Source organism: Nomascus leucogenys, chromosome 19, assembly GCF_006542625.1.
Source record: "Nomascus leucogenys isolate Asia chromosome 19, Asia_NLE_v1, whole genome shotgun sequence".
In the NCBI taxonomy this organism is placed as follows: Eukaryota; Metazoa; Chordata; class Mammalia; order Primates; family Hylobatidae; genus Nomascus; species Nomascus leucogenys.
Genome location: NC_044399.1, coordinates 55,595,114 through 55,608,416, shown reverse-complemented (window position 1 = coordinate 55,608,416; position 13,303 = coordinate 55,595,114). Strand labels below are relative to the sequence as shown.

At 42.7% G+C, this 13,303-nt stretch overlaps 1 long non-coding RNA gene across 1 annotated transcript; it reads right to left on the bottom strand.

Annotated features, from left to right (window-relative positions):
* Positions 1 to 2,512: 2,512 nt before the first annotated feature.
* LOC115831531 lies at positions 2,513 to 7,574 on the bottom strand. The gene is made up of 2 exons (XR_004027032.1): positions 5,544 to 7,574; positions 2,513 to 2,730 (listed from the first exon to the last, which is right to left on the bottom strand). It is a non-coding gene; the product is annotated as an uncharacterized LOC115831531 (long non-coding RNA).
* Positions 7,575 to 13,303: the final 5,729 nt, after the last annotated feature.

Genomic DNA, 13,303 nt, shown 5'->3' with positions numbered 1-13,303 from the left:
GTCTGTGGTTTCCCATCTGCAATGTCATGTTCTCTCAAAGACCCTCCCAACTGATGCACTTAGGGTTCTGACCTTTCTTGTCCTGGATCAGGACCTTCTTTACCACTCCTGTTGTTGGTGAGTTCTGTGTAAGCTGTTCTCTCCTCACAGCCGAAGACATTAGAGAGCAAATTGGGTACTGGAGCAGATGTGAGTCATTCATGTTAGTATAAAAACTATGGAATGAAACCCATTATGGCCCGGAAAGCAGTGTAAAGCAGCATATGGAGCAAATGCAAGCTGGAAGCAGGAGGAAGCTGTGAAGTCCGATGCATATGCTCTGCGGCGGCTTTTGCTGTGGATTCTCACACTTCGCTTCTCGTTTCCTGTAGCCGTCTCCCCGTCATTCTCGCTCAGCCCACTGCAGAGGCTGCAGCCTTTGTTCCTTTTGGATCAGATTCTCCGAGTCCCTCCTCTCTGCCCACTGCATGACTTCAGGGAGGCTGTGTGTGCGCGAGTGGCTGTGTGTGTGCTTCTTGCCATCTGCACGCTTATTAGACCTGTCACAACCAGCGAGACACCCTCTGTGCCAACCTAATGAAATTTCACCCACAGAAGCCCAGACAGTTTTCTATTGAGGTCTTTACCTCTTCTGGGCCATAGGGAAAGGTAAGCGGTAGCAGGGCAGATTGCAGCACAGTGAGAAGATGAGCCGCACACATGCTGGCCCAGCCCTGGCAGGGTTCCCCAGCAGCAAAAAGAGCGGCAGTGAAAATTCAAAGATCTGTCTGTCTTTATTCCACAGTCATACAGACACAAGTCTTTGGGCTGACTCCTGCAGTTGACTCTGTTCAAGTTCTCCACTGTAAATAATACATCAGCTCCCCTTTCCTCTGTGTTCCTCTCCATTTTCCTTGCCACTGTAGATCCTGTCAAAACTGCATGTCCTGGGTCTCCTGCAAGGCTTTCTTATAGAGTGAGTGATGGAATAGTTTAAACCACGTGGTGAATGAGGATGAGCTATTACCAACCCCTTACCTCATCTTTCTGCCACATTGGTGAATCTTTGTCAAAAGAATAAAGCCAGCTGGATTTTCCTCTCATCTTTGACAGGTAGATGGGTGGCTTTATCTAAGGGATCTGACAGTCACCTTTCTGGATCTTTCTCTTTCCATTAAACAACTCCTTTCACCAGCCCACTACCCTCAACTCCTCTCCCTCCTTTTATTCTTATATTCGATTCCTTGAAAGGGATCTATATCTTTGCATTTCAAAAGCCTGCTTCTTTTATTGTTTGAAATGCCCCAAACTTTCTTTGTTCCTCACCCAAATGCCAAGTGTAAAACTTAATACTGCTACAATGATATGTCTTTGCTGTTTGTGTAAAGTGGTTTGATCTTCAGTGATGGTGCCCTGTGGTGATCTGAGAAATTTCCCCCACCTCCCCCCAGCCCCTATAGAATATGCAAAGTTCTAGCATGAAGGTGCAACCCAGTTTGCCTAAAGAAAAGTAAAAGAGACCTGTGCAGTGGCTCACGCCTGTAATCCCAGCACTTTGGGAGGCCGAGGAGGGCAGATCACCTGAGGTCAGGAGTTTGAGACCAGCCTAACCAACATGGCGAAACGCCGTCTCTTTTAAAAAATACAAAAATTAGCCGGGCATGGTGGCAGTCACCTGTAATCCCAGCTACTCGGGAGGCTGTGGCAGGAGGATGGCTTGAATCCAGGAGGCGGAGGTTGCAGTGAGCCGAAATCGCACCATTGCACTCCAGCCTGTGCAACAAGAGCGAAACTCCGTCTCCAAAAAAAAAAAAAAGAAAAGAAAGAAAAATTATTTCCCTTGAATTATCTAGAGGAGACTCTGAAAGAGGGCAGCACAGGCAGAAGAAATAGAAGGATCTAAGGACAGATGTCACTCCCCAGGTCCCCAATTTCAGACAACCAAATCTGACAGCCACTTGCATTATCTCTGACAAAGACAGTCTTTCCTGTTAGGCTTAAGCTTAGAGGCATGAGTGAAAGGTAGAAGTGGGCAGGAGATCTCAAATCCAAGAAGGAATAGAACTGTCATGGGGCCTCTCCAGTCTGGCTAGGACTTCAACAGCAAGAGGAGCCAAGCATACTCCAGGAGTGGACCTGGGACAATCCAGTATAACCTCTAGTGACTGACAGCAGATTTTGTCATCAAGTCACTACCAGATATTGCACATTGAGCAGGGTGGCTTTATGCTCCAGTTTGCTTGGGAAATTCCTGGTTTATTCTGATTTTTCTGGCATAATTATTATACTGCCTCATTTTACTTTCAAGAAATTTCTATTTTAGACAATAAATTAGAGGCCACTCTAATCAGCAGGAGGACTTCTGGTGATGGTTCTAGAAGGAAAATTGCTTTTCTTAGATGAATAAAAATGTGGGTTTGCTATTTAAGTTGTTTTGTGTGTGTGCTGAACTTGGGATACTCTAAATGTTCATGTGGGGCATTATTCTAAGTAAACAATAGTCAAGATGCTTATCCAAAGAAGAGACAATTTGGACAAATGAAGCCAGCTTTAAGTAACTAAGGAAGTAATTAGGTTGCGCATATCAGTCAATGACAGGCTTATCCTATCCACCCAGCTGAAGATGTTTTACCCACTTTGCAGATCATGGAAGCAGCCAGGTAGCAGCACACTGTCTCTTTGAAGGGCAAGAGATTCCTGACACCAGACTCCCGTCATTCTTCCAACAACCTCTTCCTCTCACTCACATACCTACATGGGCCATGAAAGTAACATGAATGAGTGAAATGGGATAGGGTCGGGGGAAAAACAGCATAAACACAATGACAACAATGAAACTGCTATTCAAACTTCATGTTGAGGACACAGTAGGGAGTAGTGGGGTCCACACTGGACTAGCAAGGAATCAGCTCCAACTCATCATTGCCAGTGCCAGTAAAGTGTTGCCAGAGTTTTCCAACCTTTCAACAAAAGCATAAGTCCAGATGACGATGTGAAACCTCCTTGATTTTAGCTGTTATCAGTTAATTCAATCACCCCCACCACCAGCCCACCAAAACATTGGATGAGCAAAATAAACACGTCTGCAGTCTGAATCCAGCCTGCTGCTTGCCAGTTTGCAACCTCTACTCCAGCCACCAATGTTTCCATAAGCACTGAAGTTTTCCTGGTTTCCATCTTCTAATGTGAGAACAGATCTACCCAGCTAGGACAAAGGGGAAAGAGTGCACCAGATTATATTAGGAGGGGCCTTGGACTCTAATGTAGTTCAATACTCCTCATTTTGTAATTGAGAAAAGTGGATCCCAGAGAAATTGCACGAACTACCTACAGCAAGATGAGTTCATTGGCAAACTGTGGGCTATAACATATCTACATTACCCAACATTGCTCCCAAGTGACATCCCTCACTAGGTTTCACAGGACAAGTGAATCAGGGAGCTGAGGCATTTCTACGGTGGGTTGGGGAGGCTGCTAAGCCCGGAATTTTCTAGGTAATGAGCAAAACAATGAACAAAGACACTGTGACCAAGACTCTGGGCAATTTGCTGTGAGGAATACAAATAAATAAGGCCTATTCCAGCTCTTCTAGACAATGTAAGCTGGTGATTTGAACAAAGGCTTGAGTGTTAAAAGATCTGATCCTTCTTCTTGGGTTTCTGTTGAGTAATGTTGAGTCCTAGATAGAGGCGCTTCAGTCCACCTGAGAAATAGCTACATTGCAACAGGAAAGTCATTTTTGCAGCTCTGCACTGCACCTGTCTTCAGTTTCCCTCTCTAAGTGCTGTGCAAATGTTAATTAAACATAGATTATTTGAGAAGTGCTTTCAGCGTTTGAACTCAACGGGGCTGCGTCAGATGATGATATTAGTATCATTCCCCTGTTGGCAGAATGCTGTTTTTTAAAATAAAAACTCTTTTCCTTTCACAGTTTTTGCCACACAATTTATTTTGCCCATCCTCTGGCTATTTCACCTTTTGTGTCATCATTTTCATGAGACAAGTGAAAATAATATTTCTCTTATGCTCCAAAGAGCCAAATCCCTTTTTCTAGCTTGATCCAAAGAAGGCCAGTTGGAGCAGTAATGGGAAAACGCCTGATGTACAGTCCAAGTGTAAATCCTCAGGAAGAAATAATGCATCTCTTTGGGGAAAAAAACAGCTTATACTTATGAGGTAGGAGATTTTCAATTTATAAAGGTTTCCTATTTCTTTCAATTGCCAGGATAACTGCATTCCAGAAAGGTTGGGCTTCTGCCGTATAAGGCAGAACTGCTGTCTTAGATCTGGGATGTAGATTTAAAAACGATGAGTGACAAGCATCCCTCTCCATGCCCTGGACCACTTCCCTGGGGGTTTTAAAGCAGAGTAGATCAAAGGGTTAAAATCCATTACCCAGAGAGATGGAAAAGTTCCTCTCAGTGATTTCTTCCCCCATCACTGTTCTCAGGCCTGAATTCCAAATTGATTTCCTTAATAACTATTAAAGATCTTTTTAATTAAACCAGGCATCCTCTTCCTTAGCAAACTTTTCTTGATGACATCTTTGGTTAATTAAAGGTTTAAGCTGCAAAGACATATTACATAAGAGCAAGGGAAGCTGCTTTATGGTGTGCCGGTGAAGGATCCTGCTGATTCTTGCTGCAGAAACCAAGGCCAAGCCAAACAGCTGCTCTTGTTTTCCTTTACAGCATTTCCTTTCTTTTAGAGGCCCCAGAAAGTGTTAATAACAAAAATGGTTTGGTGAGTGGGGGTTAATTTTTCTGTTTCCTGAGGTTCAATTTCTCCTTTCATGCTTGCCTGGTAAGTGTTCATCAAGTGTTTTTCATTAAAAACATCACTCATTTTTATCACGATTCACTGATGCTGACAAAACGTTTTTACCTTTTCATCCAAAATTCCTGAGGTAGTTGATACATTTGGTAATCAAAAAACAACGAATAAAAACCTGTTTTCACCCATCAATAACATGCAGCCACCTCTGTAACAGAATGTACCAAGCTCTAACAAGAAGGAAAAATCATATTTTTTATATATATGATTTTGTGCATATATATATATATATATATATTTGTTGTTGTCATTGTTGTAAATTACCCTAATTCATTTATCTTTTTCTTTTTCCTGGTTCATTTTTTTTCTGCCAGGACCCCTATTTTAAAATGGTAGAACAGAGTATGGTGTAGAGAATGTAACTATGGAATAGAACTTTTCTTCATGAAATGCTAAATATCTCTTAAATTGGGAACCAAACCCATGACCTTGACTTTGTTGTCATCATAGTTTAAAACACTGGGTCTCAAACCTAGATATACATTAGAATTATCTCTTGTTATTGCTAAGCGTCACATGCCACTGCTTCACCCTAAGCCTGCTGAAATTTTATGGATGATGTCTCTAGGCACCCAAGTTTGGGAACCACTTATCTAATCAATACCTTCAAGTCCAATCAGTTCCACCTGTAGGCCTCCCTGGAAATGGGAAAGATGGCATACTGTTTCAATATTTCAGTCTAACAGACAAATCAGACTGTCAAAAAAAAGCAAAGGAAAATAGAACATCACCAGCATTGCAGAGGAAAAGTGGCTCCAATTCTGATGAGACATCAAGGAGGAAATTTAAAAGATTTTCTTTTATTTTCTTCTTAAACTGGAACCAGGAGCATAGACAATCCCATGTCATAATTAGTCACATAGAGAGACCACTCACAGACTGTCACTGGTCACGTGTTCTATAGCTCTACATCAGTGGTTCTCAAAACAGAATCAGTACCACTGGAAGAATTTATTTTACAGGCCACTTTATTATAAAAATTCTCAAACATATGGAAAAATAGAACAATAGTATATTCGACACCCACACATGTAATATACCTAGATTCAAAAACAGTTAATGTTTTGCCATATATATGTACGTGCCCACATGTGCATGGGTTTATAATTGCTGAACCATTGAAAGGTAAATTACAGATGTCATAATATATAACACTTAAATAATAACCCTAAACAACCCAGAAGTACTTCAGCATGCATTCCCCAAATTAATAACATCTGCCAACATAAGCACAGCACCATTATCACACCGAAATGAATGTAAAATAATGTCCTATGATCATATAACACCAATTTATAAGAAACTTAAAAAGACAAAAAATAAAAATAAAACAGCAAAGTTTCCAGGGCCAGATTCCTAAAATCTTTGATGCAGTTAGGTGATGCTTCACAAAATGCTACTGTACATGACTAACTAATGAAGAATGCTTGTCTTTCCAGTAACTGAAAAGAAGTTCATTTTTTTTTTTTTTGTACTTGAAAATTGCTTGGCTATTTGCGTGGTACTTAACAGTCACAATTTTATTGGATGCTCTTAGCGATGCTACCCTAAGAGAGATAGAGTGATGATAAAACTGGGGCCCAGGGTTATTGAGACCAGCCCAGGTTTTCTAGGTAGCTAACAGTGGCGGCTGGATTCCAACACTGGCGTAATGGAAGGAACACCAGGCTGGGAGTCTGAAACCGGAATTCTGGTTTTCTCTGTGCTCCTAACTCTGCCTATGTGATTTGGGGCATTGGACCAAACCTCTCTGGACTTTCATGTCTTCTTCTGAAAAGTGAAGAACTAAATCAATGGTCTCCAAGAGACTTTCTATCTGGATCTTTCTTTCATTCAATATATTTCTGACTTCTTTACTAAAACTCTTCATTCATCTCCATTTGGCCCCGTAGCAAATTTATACAGGGGCTTATTGAGTCATAAAGGAAATACCCAATATTAGAATATTGGTGAGAAAGACATGAATTTGACGAAAATCTTACCACTTGCTATGGCCAAGTACAGCAGAATGCTGTATGCATGCTGTCTTAAGGCAGCCCATTAGAGAAAAGAGTGAGTCCCTACAGAGATACAGGAGCCCGGGCCTCCTCTTCCTTACTCCCTTAAAAGAAAACTGCAAAAATCGAAGAGCACATCCCTATCAAAGTCAACAACTCCTAAACATAAAGGATAAGTTCCATTAACTACTCCCATTTCTTTTCACAGGTCATCCCTGCTTCCCCAGCCTTCCCTGTATTACAAGAGTTCAGTGTTTCCCCAAACCTTTACCAGGTCCATTTACATCTCCCAGCACTGATCCACCACAGACCCAGGGGCTGGTGGGTAAGGACCAGAGCTATTTAAAATTCTTCACTTGGGGAGACTTTCATTTCAGATGTATTGTGTGAATTTTTTACAACCAGAACATAGTCATACATTGCTTTGTGATTAAAAATAAATAATTAAAACCCTTGACAGCTGATGGGTTTTTCTTTGGACTCTCAAAGACAATCTCCAGGGTGCACCAAATGACCCTGCAGTTTTCACTAGTGTGTGGGGTGTGTGCGTGTGTGTGTGACACAGAGACACACACACACACAGAGAGAGAGAGAGAATTCGGGGCAGAGAGGTGGTATGAGATCCCATTTATACAAACTGAATGGAAATGGCCCACTGATGCTAATACAGCAACAATAATAATGTTTAAACCCTTAGATATAGATCATGTGTACATTAAAAGGCAATATGAAAACTAAGGTTAGAAAATCATGGCAGAAACTGGGCCAGTAGTGGAAGGTGTGAGAGAAAGATGTGGAGTAAAGAACCAACTGTCGTACTTCATATTATCTCTCTCTCTCCTTTCTCTCTGTATCTCTCCTTTCTCCTGGCCTCCCATGACCTCTTTTATAATATCGTCTCTCCCTACCACACATTGAACCCCCTCATAACTTCACTCATGACACGCCCCTGCCACAGGTTCTCTGAAACAATAATGGTGCTCATTGAACAGGTTCTTTCTTCAAAAGTCCTCTTTTCTCATTAGGAAGTTCACCATCACCAGCCGACTGTCTTTGTCCTTTAGGGATAGAATTTGCCAGCAGTCAAGGTGACCACCTGAGACAAAGCCCAGCAGTGACAGAGGGGAGTTAAGATCCAGAGCTTTCTCTCCACAAAGGAGTCACACTCCCTAGGAAGGAACCCTCATCATGGAGAGCAGATCAGGCTGTGACCTTACGAATCACCTGGCTGATGCCCTGATTCTCCAGCCTGCCCTCAGGAGGTCTCTGGTTGGTCTGGCTTCAGTGACATCTCCCCCTCCTACACAGGATCAGCTGAGATGGTCACTGTCCCTCAAAACAATGGAGCTGGAAAGGACACGTTTTAAAACCTCAGGACTGAATAAAAGGCATTCAGAATGATGAAGGTAAAGAGGGGCCAGGCAACGCCAGACAAAAATGTGGTGCTGAACACAGTATGGAGTCAGCTCAGCTCATAAGGGCTGGAGTCAGAGGCTAGAGTTCTGATCCCAACTCTGCTACCAACTGACAGCAGACTTTTGCCAAACGACTGAATCTTTCTGGCCCCAGTTTCTCCAGTTTGGAGTTGGCCAGAGAGACCTCATTTTCTACCCTGGAATTTGCTACTTATTAATTGTGTGACTTGAACATACTATGTAACCTTTCTAGTCTCAGTTTCATCATCTGGTATTAAGAGTATCTTTTTGCAGGGTTGTTGTCAGGCTTTAGAGATAATGTATGCAAAGCACCTGGTACTGAAGGTAATCAATATACTAGTCATCCATTACTGTTGCTCAGGACTATGTGATGAAGATGAAGCTATCACTTGCAGGGCAACCATCATGTCTTTTGCACCTTTATACCCTCACATCTTAGTGACAATGTTGGGCATATTGAAAATGCTCAACACTATGGTTTTTCAATAACGTCTTAAAAAGTGAGCATTGCCTTCCACTTTGGCACCCCTGCAAGAGGAAATATGAAGTGGGCTCTGGAAATAGAGCACCAACCCCACCCCTCACTGACTATGTCACTGCTGCAGCTCTGGTGGGCGTGTGACTTTTGTTTGGCTGCCTCTATCTGAGCCACTTTCTATCTTGGGGGAATTCCCCCACTTTGATGAGAGACTGAAACAACCTTTGCCAACAGAGTTGAAAAATACCAGCTACTTCCTTTCCTAGCCTCCCTTGCAGCTAAAGCCCAGATTTACACCCTGCCAATCAAGCTTTGGCACCAAACTCTTTTACCTTAGAGCTGGTGAGACAAAAGAGAAGTGAGACTAGTGACAGAGTAAAGGTCTAATTCCTGGTGCAAAAGAAGCACAGTGCTGGCAGCAAGAGCAGAAGCAGTCCAGCGGAGTTCCTGAATAGAAGTGGCAGTGGTGCAGACACTGGCATGCAGTTCTCTGTGAGAGTAGCCGTGGTTCCCTCATCACACCAGTTTTGCAGTCCAGTGTTAGGATCCCCTCTGGAAGCTTAGCCCTGGTTCTCTGTGAGCACCCCAAAATTTTTTTAATATTCTGTTCCTGCTTTATCAGCCAGACAAATCTTCAATAAATGCAAATCAAAACCACAACGAGATACCATCTCACACCAGTTAGAATGGCCATCATTAAAAAAGCAGGAAACAACAGGTGCTGGAGAGGATGTGGAGAAATAGGAACACTTTTACACTGTTGGTGGGACTGTAAACTAGTTCAACCATTGTGGAAGTCAGTGTGGCGATTCCTCAGGGATCTAGAACTAGAAATACCATTTGACCCAGCCATCCCATTACTGGGTATATACCCAAAGGACTATAAATCATGCTGCTAGAAAGATACATGCACACGTATGTTTATTGCGGCACTATTCACAATAGCAAAGAGTTGGAAACAACCCAAATGTCCAACAACGATAGACTGGATTAAGAAAATGTGGCACATATACACCATGGAATACTACTATGCAGACATAAAAAATGATGAGTTCATGTCCTTTGTAGGGACATGGATGAAACTGGAAAACATCATTCTCAGTAAACTATCACAAGGACAAAAAACCAAACACCGCATGTTCTCACTCATAGGTGGGAATTGAACAATGAGAACTCATGGACACAGGAAGGGGAACATCACACTCCGGGGACTGTTGTGGGGTGGGGGGAGGGGGGAGGGACAGCATTAGGAGATATACCTAATGCTAAATGACGAGTTAATGGGTGCAGGAAATCAACATGGCACATGGATACATATGTAACACACCTGCACATTGTGCACATGTACCCTAAAACCTAAAGTATAATTTAAAAAAAAAATTGCTTGCAAATCAGCATTTTTTTTTCAAGACAGAGTCTCCCTCTTTTGCCCAGGCTGGGATGCAGTGGGGTGATCTCGGCTCACTGCACCCTCTGCCTCCCAGGTTCAAGCAATTCTCCTGTCTCAGCCTCCCGAGTAGCTGGGATTACAGGTGCGTGCCACCACGCCCAGCTAATTTTTGTATTTTTAGTAGAGACAGGGTTTCACCATGTTGACCTGGCTGGTCTCAAACTCCTGACCTCATGATCCGCCTGCCTCAGCCTCCCAAAGTGCTGGCATTACAGGCGTGAGCCACCGCACCCAGCTACAAATCAGCATTTTTTTTTTTTTTTTGAGACAGAGTCTCCCTCTGTCGCCCAGGCTGGAGTGCAGTGGCGCAATCTTGGCTCACTGCAAGCTCCGCCTCCTGGGTTCACGCCATTCTCCTGCCTCAGCCTCTCCGAGTAGCTGGAACTACAGGCGCCCGCCACCATGCCCGGCTAATTTTTTGTATTTTTAGTAGAGATGGGGTTTCACCGTGGTCTCGATCTCCTGACCTCGTGATCCACCCGCCTCAGCCTCCCAAAGTGCTGGGATTACAAGCGTGAGCCACCGCGCCTGGCCAAATCAGCATTTTTTTTAATTCATCAAGGTACTGAATCTCTCTGAAGCTCAGTTTCCTCATCTTTAGAAAGGGGTAAATTCTTTGGGCATAGGAGATAACATATGTCAAGTGTCTGGCACCAGGGTACTCAATACATATTATTTCCCTTGAACACAAGCGCAGCAGCAGTCATAACCCCCAGCTACACCACTGCATATATTCCTTGCTGACATTTGAGTACTTGTGTGCCTCAAGGATCCATGTAATTCTAAAGAGTTCCCATTTTATTGGTTGGTTTTTTAGCTATAGTGAGATCATAAGGCCAGAAATAGATCAGACCCAAGGTTTACATGTAGAATCATTCAGAAACATCAAAGAGTAATCTGTATAAACTAAATCCAAGAGGTGGACCAGCTCTTGCCCTCAATTCAAAAAATCACAGCTCACATCTCCATGTTTCCCTGAACGCTCCAACCAAAACGGAATGACCCTGGCACAAATAAATGCTCTTTTAACGCTTTCAGTAATATAATTCTTTCCAGTTTCGAGATTTGCTAACACTGGAATAAGAAACAGCTGCAGAGTTATTATCTCTTGGCATCTCTTTGGCTCCCAGACTGGGTTTTGCCCTTGTGAAGGCCCCTGTGCTGCAAGGACATTGCCATCAGGTGGTGGTGAAGAGCCACACTCTCTGACTAGGGAGCCCAGGCCGGAATTCTAGGTAGCTCATAGCTAACTGCTGTAGACTCACCTTTTGGGTTTAGAAATGGAATCTGTTAGCTGCAAAAAAGGAAAAACCCTCAAACTTATGCTAAAAGGGACAATTCATTAGATGCGTGACAGAGTGTCTTACAGTACCCAAGGGCAGTAGGATGGCCAAATGTTGAGATTCCTGTCTCCATTTCTCTAGGACTACGTGAAGCTTGTCCCTAATCCTCTCAGCCACCCACTTCACTCTTTCCCCTGGATCCACATGGATTACTCTCCTCTTTCACCTTCCTGCCCTCTTTATCTGAAATAGCAGCTTCTCGATCTCCTCAATCTCTATTGCCTTAGCAGCTTTATTTTCCTTCATAGCACTTATTACTGCCTGAGCATATAATATGTTTATTTATTTCTTGTCTCTCCTTTGCCTCACTAGCATGTAAATTCCATGAGGAAAGGAACTTTGTTCTATTCACTGTTGTATCATCTGTGCCCAGAAGAGGGTATAGCTTACAGAAGGGACTCAGTAAAACTTTTGAATAAGGAATGAATGAATGAATGAATGAATGAACGAACGAACGAATGAATTCTCCTTCTCTCTAGTCCTGTTCTCTGTTTCTGGGTTCTCATGAAAAAAAAACCAAAAAATCAAAAAAAGGGCTGCATAACACTAAGTCACTGTGACTTCCTTTCTCATCTTATCCAAGCTTTCAATACTAACTAATTTATTTTCTTCGAGTAAAATCTTGAAGACAGAAAGTATCTAATTGGCTTAGTGCAGCTTACAAAAGAGTTCCTTTGGAGTGCACCAGAAAGCTTATGGTTCAGGAATAGGGCTCAAAGCACTTATTGTGCTTTGACAGCCAGGACTGTGGGAAAAAATAATTTGCATCCTTAAGTAAAAAACCATTATGTACTTTTTTGTATAAAATAAACTTAAGAAACCATCAATAATCTTTGGAGAACTTGGACAATCACAAATTATTTTTGTTATAACACATATACACACAATTAAACCAAAAAAATTACACGAAACATACATGTCTGTGTCTTTCTTCCTGAATTCCTAACTGTTTCTATCAGAGCCCTTCTAAGTGGATCTTTTCAGGATCCCTGATTAGAAGGCTAGCCTCTACATGGGGTCTGAACCCTAACTCTGCAATTGAGCCTCAACTGTGATTGACTCTTGATGCTGTGGTTTCCTTTTCTCCAAAGGCAGCATTCCAATATTTAGCTGCTGGTCTTCTGGTTGATTATGAGATGAACTATTTTCATCCATCACTGCACCCACACCCATTATCTGCGTTTTTTTCCAGTTAGCTTTAAAATGAGACAAAGCTTCTACTTGGCTGTAAAACTCTGCGTTTCTCTTTGACCCATTCCTCACCAAGAAGCAAATTATTCTAATCCATTTTCTCTTCTGTTAAGCTAATGTTGGGTGCGATCACTGTTGCATTAATTAATTAACAGACTCTTGGTCTCGTTGCCCTGGCAATGCCCACCAAAGCAGCAGAACCTTTCCAACAGGAGAGCACATCAAGCAGTCAATGAACTGTTTTCTTCACATGTAGAAGCCAAGCGCACAGAGCACCTGCTACAGAAACAGGCTCCCAGGGCATGTTCAGGAAACACTTGCTGAGCAACATGTAGGCCAGCAAAGTGGGTGCTGAGTCTGCAGCCTTGAACATCGGAAGGCATTTAGAGCTGGTGGCTGACACTGTCCAAGGGGAATAGCAGCCAGTGTGATCTTACAAGAGCCGCAGTGTGGTACCAATCCCTTACAAATCATCTAGAAAAACATGGAAAGAGGGCCTACAAGCCCTTAGGTAAGGCCAGGCTGCCATGGGGAGGAAAACCAAACCAATTCATTTCCTGGTCATTTCCACTACCACTTCCCAAGGCCACAAAGAA